Here is a 10252-nt window from a genome sequence, read left to right as displayed (position 1 = left end):
AATGTCTTGTACTTGCAGTGGAATTGCAAGGCTTCAAACAACAACAACAACAACAAAGAAAAAAAAGGATGTGTGCATTTGTGTATTTCTTGTGCCGGTGTGCCACATGCAGCGCGTCGAAGAGGAGGATGGGACTCTGATCCGCATTCACGCCCCGCTGATCCCAACTCATTGAGATGTCGTCGTCTGAGATTCCGACGTACTTCTCTGCGAAATCTCCGTGGTGGCGTGGCTTAAAATGTATCCTGAACCACGTTCGGTGAATGGAAATAAAGAAGCTACACATGCACATTTCCCTCTAGTGGAGATGTGCTCGGTCCTTGATCACTGATGCTGAATAATAGAGGTGTGCATTCATATGGCTCATAACGCTGCTCTTCCCCGTGAGCTTGAATTTTTCATGTTTCCTATTTAACCCCTGGCGTCGCATCGGCCGCGAGCGCGCCTTTTGTCTGCCGTTATCATGTGAGCTGGCGCAGAGAGCCTCAAATTTCAGGACAACTTCCAGGCTCCACAGGTGGGCCTGATCCGTGGCTGTCAGAAGACGCCTCCAGGACGCTGCGTCGCTTCGCATCCTCCTCCGCGGATCGTTCTCGTCTGGTTTTTTTCCCCCCTGCACAACGCCAAGCAAAAACCTGCGCTAGCTGTCAGGCTGAGAGGGCTAATTGTGTAGGATTGGCAGATGGTGCAGCCCCCCCCCACACACACACACACACACCCCCACACCCCCTCTCGGATACTCTGAATTGCTGATGAAGTGAATGGAAAAAGTGGGGCGCTTTAGTGGACGGCCAGTTTGGGATCTTTCCCTGGCTCAACATCCATTGGTTCTGGAAAGTGGGTGTAACATCGTGGGACTGAAATTCTTTTGGAAGCGCCGCACCTGGCTTCTCATCTGAAGCACGCCGCCAATAACAAAGACAGAGAGAACAGGCGTTGAGAATAAGCTGAGGGACGTGGCGCGCCATTTATTCCAGGCAGGATGCTAAGCTAATGAGCTCCCGCAGGATGGAGACACTTTGGCGCGCTGACAGATGAGTCTCTATTAGCGCACTTGTTAGCTTTAGCTTAGCTCGCCAATAGTCTGGCACAGCTTGGGCGCTCCCAAATATCTCTCCTGCTTTTCCTATCCGCATCCGAATGTCAGTTTCATACCATCCACTTCATCAAAGACCCTACAAAGTGATTTCTGAGATTTGTTTCTGAATACATTATACGTTGGGAGATAATTGCTGGAAACAAGCAAATACCGACAGCTCTGTATTTTAGTTTACCTGAATTATTTTATAATTTTTTGAGGGGGGGGGGGGGGGGGGGGCGTGGCTACAATGGTCCTTCGTGACACATTTTGGACATTTTATGGCCACACCCCGAAAATGCTTCTTCCTTTCAGATAGTCCGCCGGCGTGGCTGCTTTAGAGCGCCTTGTTGTCTGCCGCGAGTGCCATACTGGCTTCCTTCCTTCGTCGAAACGCGGGAGAATTTCAATTATGTGGACGCCTGGAATTGCTGCGGCTGCCTGTCGGTGAGCGTGAGGAGCCTCTGCAGACAAGAGGGGTGAGTTATGAAGGCAAGCAGGGTTGGAATGTTCGTGCTCCACTCAAACACAGCAGATGAAGATGGATTCTAATGGGACTTGTGTTTGTTTGTGTAGAAGCCTGTGTGTAAAACAAACAAAAACAAAAAACACCACAGCACACCACATTGGTTCATTCGCACGTCAGACGTGCGCTCATCCTCCTTGCGGCCGCCGCAATTCGGGGGCGTCGGCAATTGTTTTGCCCGAGAGCCATTTGGATCGAATTGATAAGAAGGCCACGAGCCCGTTGCTATGACGATGTCGCATGCCTCCTCAGGTATCTCTCCATGGAGACGCGTGTGAATGCTGGGGTGTGTTGGAATGACGCCGGTGCGTTAAGTATGAGGTGACTTTACCGCGACGGCTTTCGTGACCGCGACGCCAATGGCTCTCCGGGCAAAAATTGGCAACATGGCAATTGTGCCCTTGGGCAATGCATTCAATCGCTGAGGAAAAGCAGCGCGTGCATAAAAAATAGACCAGTGATTTTAGGTCCTGTGAAAGCAAATCACGCATATAATGCGTCTCCCGCGCGTGGCTTGACATGCCCTCTCATTTATTGGCCCATAGAACCGTCCCGAGTGTGCCCTTGACAAAATGCTCCCACCTCAAAGCGTGGTGGATCTTAAAAAGAAGATTATGTTTTGAGCAGCAATGCATTTGCATAATAGCTAGCTAAATGTTGTCTTGAGTATCCTGTCAGTCTGGAAAAACTGCTGCTTCCAGCCACTAACGTGACCAGAAACATTCAAATGTTAAATAAGATACGTCATACTCACTAGAGATACTGATTATTACATGGGTTATTTTGCGCGCAGATTGCTGGAGAGTCAAAATTGGCTTGCTCTGATCAACCAATCAGACGACGGGAAAACGCTGACATCGTCAAGGGCCAGTGCGCTCAAAGTCGAAATCTGATTGGTCAAAGAAACAATCCTATTGCTAATGGAGGTGAAGTTACAAGGGCCGATTCTGAAGGCCCCGGTCGGATGAAATTGACATGGCAACACGAAGAGGCTGAAATTTGATTGGACAAAAAACAATACAAAATCTTAACGTTGACGTACATGTACTGGAAGCAGCCAAGAGAATAGACTGTCGGTAATAAATTAATACAATTTCATGGAACAAATGACTTCTGGTTCTGTAAAGCCTGTCATGAATGTACTCATCACGGCATCCGTTTTGGCTCTTCCTTCTTCGATTTGGAGATGCATTGGTTCATGTGCCGCAAACATGGCACTGGAAGCCGGCTAAAATTAGAAATTGATCCTGCTCAGGTTTGCAAGCACACGGGCGTGATTATTCTTTTAAAAAAAAAAAAAAAAAAACTCCTCCTTGAGACTCGCCCCATGATTACGCTCGATGCTCAATGAAGAGTAGTGGGCTTCTAAAAATAGCTCCATGAGAAATCATTGGCCGTGTTTTTACAGTCTCCAGTATGCATGTATGTGCGCTTGCATGTGTGCACACTGAGCGTTCTGTTTAAACGGTTTTATTGTTGAGTGACTATCCTGAATTCTGATTTCAACCCCCCCCGCGCTCGTATTTTTGGTCTAATCCCGCTGGCTAACATTACAGCAGCACTGTGTTGTGAACACAAGCTTGGTGGAAAAATGCAAGACCAATTTAGGTGCCCTTGGGATGTCAGGGGGATGCAGGGCGGGGGGGGGGGGGGGGTCGCGGGCACGAAAAAGCTCGGCTCTGGTTGACCGTGTGGCGGCTCGGGGTCGTCCGGAAGGTGAAAAGGAGAGTTGAATTATAGTTAGTTATAGTTCTCAACGTCGGCTTCGGTCGATTGCGTGCTTCCAGCTAACGGGAGTTAACCTCGCCACAACGCAAAACCAGCTGATTACACAAAATGTTATTTATACCGGCCTGCTGAGTTGCTGATATGTTGTGTATTCCTCCCCACTGCTCTTTGTTGCCTTTTAAAAAAATAGGAATATGTGATGAGTAAGAAGATGTCGAAATTCAGCTAATTTGCAGTCTTAGTCCCTGCATGGTCAGGCTTTTGAATACAATGGGAGAATGTACCGAATACAATCAAAAAAAAATACAATTAAGTCATCTAATTAATAAATACCATGAATAAATCAATTTGGAGAGTGCGTGTGCATGTGCTTAAATGTATTTACAACTGTGGCCCTCTGACAAAATTCCTGCACCCACCCCCCTAAACCCCCTTTCCCACAGTTAAATTGGTCTCGAACTGCCACTGGTTATTAAAGGACACAAAGAAAAAGAATTGCAAGTTAGTTTAATTTGTTCCGTGACCAAGGTCGTAACTCTTTTTACTCGTCCTCCACTTTCCCCAATTGAAAGTTTTCCCTGTGACATCACAATGGCCACGCTAAGCACTATGCAGCCTTGAGGCTAATGCGAGGCAAAGGTCAAGTGTTGTTTTCGCGAAAAGTAACCAAAGCTGTCAACTGTTCCGGGTCATTAAGTCAAACAATCTGGGTTTTATTTCCACTTGTCTTCGCGCATATTTAGTCGGGGAGAGACGTTTAAATTGCGTAGGGAACGTAGTTGTTTATGACGGCAACTCTGTCAACTTTGTCGTGTCTTTTCCCCCCCTCGCAGCCGAATTGCCTCTGCCAGCTTTTTCGCCCTCATCTCAGCACGTCGAAGGAGAATTGGGAACATTATTCGGGCTGCAGTGTTTTTGAAAAGGTTTTTGTCTCTCATCCCAAAACACTAAATATAATAGCCTTTTGTCCACAATAATTCAAAGACTGTCTTTCACGGACGTCCTGTTTTAAAATAGCTTGCGATTCCCGTCAAGACGTGCGCGAGACGCAGAGCGACAGCATCTGTAGACTCATTGTGGTGGCGCTCTTATCTATACTTCTCCATCCGAGCGAGTTCTGAATGGGCACAAGCTCGGGCACAATCACCGGCGTTTGCTGACGGCGCAAATCTGTCCTGAAGGCTTTTCTCAGAATATAATAGTGAGGGATCTGATCATCAATAATCATATATAGTAAGAGGCCAGTTGCTCCCTCTCGGATAAACTGAATTGATTTATTTTTTGTTATTTTTGTTTTTTTAAGTGTTGTGCTATGGCTCGCTGGATTTAATGCAAGGGGACGTTTGACGCCTTTATGTTTCGGATAGCCAAGTTCACTGTGACCTTGCAAAAATCAACACTGCTGCAAGTTGACGTCTTCATTTTTCATCATTCATTTTTCAATAAAACGGCGCCACGTGACACATTTCGGATAATTCACTGCCGGGGCCGCTTTGGAGCGCCTCGTTGTCACCTGTGAGTGCGCGCTTGTCACGCAGAAAGATGGGAGAGCAAGGAGTGGGGAAATTGTATTTATTTATCTCTTTATTTATTTGAAGTTGACGTCCAGCGTGTGGCCCGAGAACTCGTGTCGGCGTGGTGGTTTTAGAGTGCCTCGTTGTCAAGACGTAGAAAATCCCCGCGGCGCCCCGGTGGGATATATTCCTGTGCTTTAAGCCACAGGTGTCAAACTCAAGGCCCGGGGCCCACATCCGGCCCGCCACATCAATTTATGTGGCCCGCGAAAGCAAATCAAGTGCGTCGATTTCATGCTTCTTGCTAAAATAACAACATTGCAAATCGTCTTCCCTTTTATATAACGTTGATTGCAAACATTTTTGTTACCAATCCCCATTTTGAAAATAAACTGAATTTCAAATAAAGTTATTCATCGAATTTTTCGTTTTGTTTTGTTTTGTTTTTTGTATGTGTATATGTAATAACATGAGGCAATTGTACATTCACTGTATATGTGTTCGCGCTCATGCCGGCCCTCCGAGGGAAACCATAACTACGAAAAATAAAATAAAATAAAAGAAAATAAAAAAAGTTGGACACCCCTGCTTTAAGCAAATATATTTTCCCGGCTCAAACATGGAGGGAAAAAGTAGACGCAGCTGTCTGCTGGCTCCGCCTTGGATATTCATGAGGATTCCACGGTGGGCTTTGATGCATGTTGTATGATGTTGGTAGACGGTTATTGTCTGCCTATGCTAATGTCAAACGAGACCATAGAAAGGGTGCAAAGTGCGATGATTTATTTAGATTGGAGGAGTTCGTGTGAGCGCAATAGTGACTTTTTTTTGTCAGAGCATCCCTCTGCTCTCTCCACTGAGTGGGGAAATTGACCGGGATTGTCTGTGGCACTTGTCTCTGGCTGTCGCACGTGATGCTTAAAACGCTGCGCTAATTTGTTTTTCCGCATCGCGCGCACACATACTCACTCTACCTTTGTGCTGCCTTGCTTTTTTTTTTTTTTTTTTTTGCCATATCCTGTTGCTTGCGTCAGGGAAAGTGCGCTTGCACCGAGCGACGCCGGTCCCTTGACTTTCCTCTGGAGGCGGAGGCTAACATAGCAACAGCACGTGTAAACGTTAATGCGCCTGTCATTGAACCAATACTTGATTTGTCCCAGCCAAATTAAACATTTTTTTTCATTTCTAATTTTATCAGTTTACTAAACGTAATGTAAAAAAAAAATAATAATAAATAAATACAAAAATACAAAAAATGTTTATTCAAAACAACCACAGAATCTTGTCCTAAAGTCAGCTAGCTTAATGCTAACCAGCAAGACAAAACTCTGTAGACCGGCTAATGAATAGAATATATCATCATCAATAACGGTAAAAACACATAAATTGTAATTTAGCAATTTTTTTTCGATGCCGCCTTGTTTTTTTTTTTTTTTTAATGGGTAAATGTCTCCCATGCTCAAACAACCGCGCTTAAAGCCCTATTTTCAAAAAGTAAACGGTGATTTTAGGCAATCCTTATTGACAGAGTAATAAAATAAAAATAAGTTTCCTTTTACAACTGTAAAGACATAAACCGCTTCGATTTCCATGTAAATTCAAACTGGATGAATGATAAATGATCATAACTCGTAACTACTCATTAAAGCCATTATTTCTGTATTTATATGATTTATTCGACCGTACTAACAGAAAAGATCCAATTTCACAAATTCATACATATTCATTCCTATCTGAGAAATAACCATTTATTTTGCTATCCGCTATTGTGTGTGAATGCAAAAAGGCTGCCTCATCCTGGCACTTCAGCTCACAGATCCCTCTGGTGTATTGCAATATATATATTATATATTATATAGATATATCCAAAAATCTCCATTTTCGACACCACATTTTGTCATAAATGAGAAAAATAGAACTTATTGTGACCTCATAGAAAACAACTGGCAATAATTCAAATGCTCATATCAGTACAATGAATTGATTTTCAAAAGGAAATGCAGTGGGCCATGTCTTTACGGTTATTGCTCAGATTATATGAAAAATGACCCGCGAGCAAATCAACGCACACGCCTCGTAGAGAGCGACTGTCTCCATCTCCCCGGAAACCACCATCCGTCTTTTGAGCCACATCGTCCGTCTCGAACTGGCTCAGGCTAGTTGCCACTAACGAGGGCGCCGTGGCGAGCGGCGTGAAGGGACGGCGTGTTTGTGCGTCTGTATGAGTGGGTCAGGTGTGCGCGTGCGTGTGTGTGTATGCGTGTGTAATCTCAGATACGATGGGTCATGTCGGCTGGCGGCCACAGATGAGGTCATTGCGCCCTTTAGCAAGGCAGATTTCATCCCTCCTGTCCACTTGCGTTAATAAATCTCCCGAGACCGGAGCACGCTGTGTTCAGTTTTTGTGTCCGAACATGTGACTTTGTGTGTCTCCGAGTGTGTGCGGCGGGGGAATCCCTCGTTTCTCATGTGTGCTTTATGATTTGTACGAATTTATGCGGCGAGGACCTTGTCTGGTTGCATTTACGTGAGGCGGCCCGGGGATTGTGTCTCGCCGTGGTCTGTTGCGTTTTAACAACACCGAGGACTGTTGCGTTGTTTGCGAGCGCCGTTAAACACTCAACAGACGTCTCCGGAGAACGACCTATTAGCAGAGATTATTTACGGTGGGCTGCCCGCGTTCTCATTTTTTAGGCTGTGGCGTCTTTGTTTAGATTTTAAAGCCTGCTCAGGCGTTTCTCTTCACTGCGCCGTTCCAGGGCTTTTCAATGCCGCAACAGCGAGGCGCTCTCAAGCGGCTACGCCAGCAGACTATTCAGACAGGTGTTTTTCAGGCTGTAGCCATATCTAGCTAGCTAACAGCTGGTTGAATTCGCGCAAAGCAAGGCGTTAAAGTTCTTGTGTAGCGGGGAAGGGGGGCGACTCGTGCCGGGGTTGCGATGCGTCAAAACAGTTTAACGCGATATCTCCACAACCGGGTGCTCTGTCCTATCGATTCGTCTCATGAAAGTCAGCTAGCTTATTGCTAAGCTATCATGAAAAGCACCGTAGACAAGCTAAAGGATTTTAGCATGGATGTTACGGTACCGGTAATTATGAAGCGTTACACAACTGCTCCTTTAATACAAACAGCGCGTACAACCATACTCACAGGCATCTATTTGTTTCTGACAACGACAGTATATTGGAGTTTATAGATGAGTACGACACTTAGGGCGCGCAACTCTCAATAAGGACTTGCCTGTATACTGTAAAAACCCATTGTAAAAAATTTACAAAACGATTGCGTCAAAAAATCTGAAATGGTGAGGACGCAAAGGATGAAAACTGTCCTCGTAGTACGACCGCAATTGTTCTGTTAACGTGGAGGTGAGTGCAATGGCAGCGCATCTCCTCTGTGAGCTATTCAACCTTTTGTTTTGATTTTGTGCACAGTCACTAAAACCACAGCAGCAAGAATTATTACGGATCCTTATGCATGAGACAAAAAACTATCGATTGTGTTCGTTCCAGTCTCGGAGGAACGAAATACAGATTAATGACCTCTCCCGCTGTTCGCTCCGCGGACCAAAATAATTATCTAAGTGATGTGTCATGATGATCTGTGTAAACCCAAACTTCACTTTGAGATGGATAAAGTGCGGACAAGCGTTGCAGAAAATCTTGATGACGGTGTCGCAGTGTTCTCTGGAAGCAAAAACGTTGTCTCTGCCGCACAATTGATGACGACGACGACGACGACGAGAAAGGATTCATGATGCAGACTTGGGAGATTCCAACAATGGCGCTCCGTGCTGCTGTTATGAGAAGAGCAAGTCTCGACCGAGACGGCTTGAAAGGAACACGGTCACGATGACGCTCGGTGACCGGCGTCGCTTCCCTGTCGCGTCGTTAACCTTCGTTTTCTGTCACCGCTTCGGTTCTTCTCAAGCAGCACCAGCGTGGACGAGATGCGATTCCAACCCAAGCAGCTCATTGATTTTTAAAGTGTTTTTTCTTTTCTTTTCTTTCTTTTTTTTGCCACGACTCCCATGGTGATTTACATTACCTCCTCAATTAGCAAATGAGAGTAAAAAGTCCACGTCACCACATGCCTCTTGCCTGAGTTTGCACTTTTGCAGCGTTGGGTCAGCGTCAGCCGCGCTTTGCTTGATTGTGTTTGCCTGATCGCTTTCGATTTGCAGTTTTGCATTTTCCCGTCGATTGAACAGAGTGGCTTTTCCTCTCAATGGGATGCCCGTACATCACTGTCACGCTGGCAGGCCCTTTATCTCCCTGGGAATAAACAGTGTTGTTATGTTTGTTAAAAGGTATCCCCCAACGTGGTCCCTCGCTTTCACGCCATTCCGCTTTTGTTAGATTCCTGCTTTTATCCAAAAAAAAACGCCCCCAAGTACCACTTTTGAAAAGGTGTTGCAGTTAAAAACCTTCATTTCTCCAGGCAGTACGTATGCTTCACAAACGATCGCTATACAGTGAACCCATTTTTATCATCGGGGAAACTTCCCGGACCCTCCCGCAATCGGTGAAAATCTGCAGTAAAAAGAGACTATTTATTAAAAAAAAAAAAACTTATTACAACACAATCTTTTTAAAGTTTTCCTTCGCAGAAAGGACGAAAATACTTTTTTCACGGCACTGTATTCTCTCTGTTCTAATCTGTTTTAATGGGCGACCGGGCGAAGACAGCCAAGCCAAGGCAGCGCCGTCTCTTCTGGCAGCTGATTGGACGTCTTTGCTCTTTCCCGCAGCCTCTTGCGGGCCCTTGTTATGCCCAGGTATTTATAGGAGCGGGCGGGCCATCGCATGTCAAACTCCGGCGCCTTATTAGAGCTGTGAAAGCTGACCGAGCGGAATTCGACCAGAAAGGGAGGTAGGCGATGTTGGATCAGGATTAAAAGCTTCCTGAAATTCGGGAAGGATCTAGCTATAAAAACGAGACGTGCAATGGGATGCAAACACATCCGATTGGACAATATCAAATGTGAAATATTCCGTTAAATCCGCGACTGTGCCAACGATCAGCCTCGATATAGCGAGGCAAGACTGTAAATCCCTTCGATGCGTGATGAGTAAAAGTCAACCATTCAAGGTGCTGCAAAATTGAATTTTGCTGTGCCTTTGTGTGTGTGTGTGTGTCCACATAAACTTGCGTCACGTTTACAACTCGGATTGGCAGGACATTTCGAATTACGCTTCAGTCGTGATCGATTCAATCTGCCCTTTAGCTCGTCTATCATCATTTAAATTCAGCGTTTAAGTCCTCCTCATCTTCCTCTCCAAGCCCGAGAGTTGCAGCTGCCACTTACTAATTTGCAAAAAAAAAAAAACTGAATTCAAAGTTATCATTACCTCAGCTGGCAGAGGCCGAAATATTAATAAATCATAAAGGGGCCCGAAATGTGC

The sequence above is a fragment of the Phyllopteryx taeniolatus genome, chromosome 23, assembly GCF_024500385.1.
Source record: "Phyllopteryx taeniolatus isolate TA_2022b chromosome 23, UOR_Ptae_1.2, whole genome shotgun sequence".
Taxonomy (NCBI): domain Eukaryota; kingdom Metazoa; phylum Chordata; class Actinopteri; order Syngnathiformes; family Syngnathidae; genus Phyllopteryx; species Phyllopteryx taeniolatus.
The sequence above is the reverse complement of the archived record's forward strand: the minus strand, read 5'-3'. Positions refer to the sequence as shown.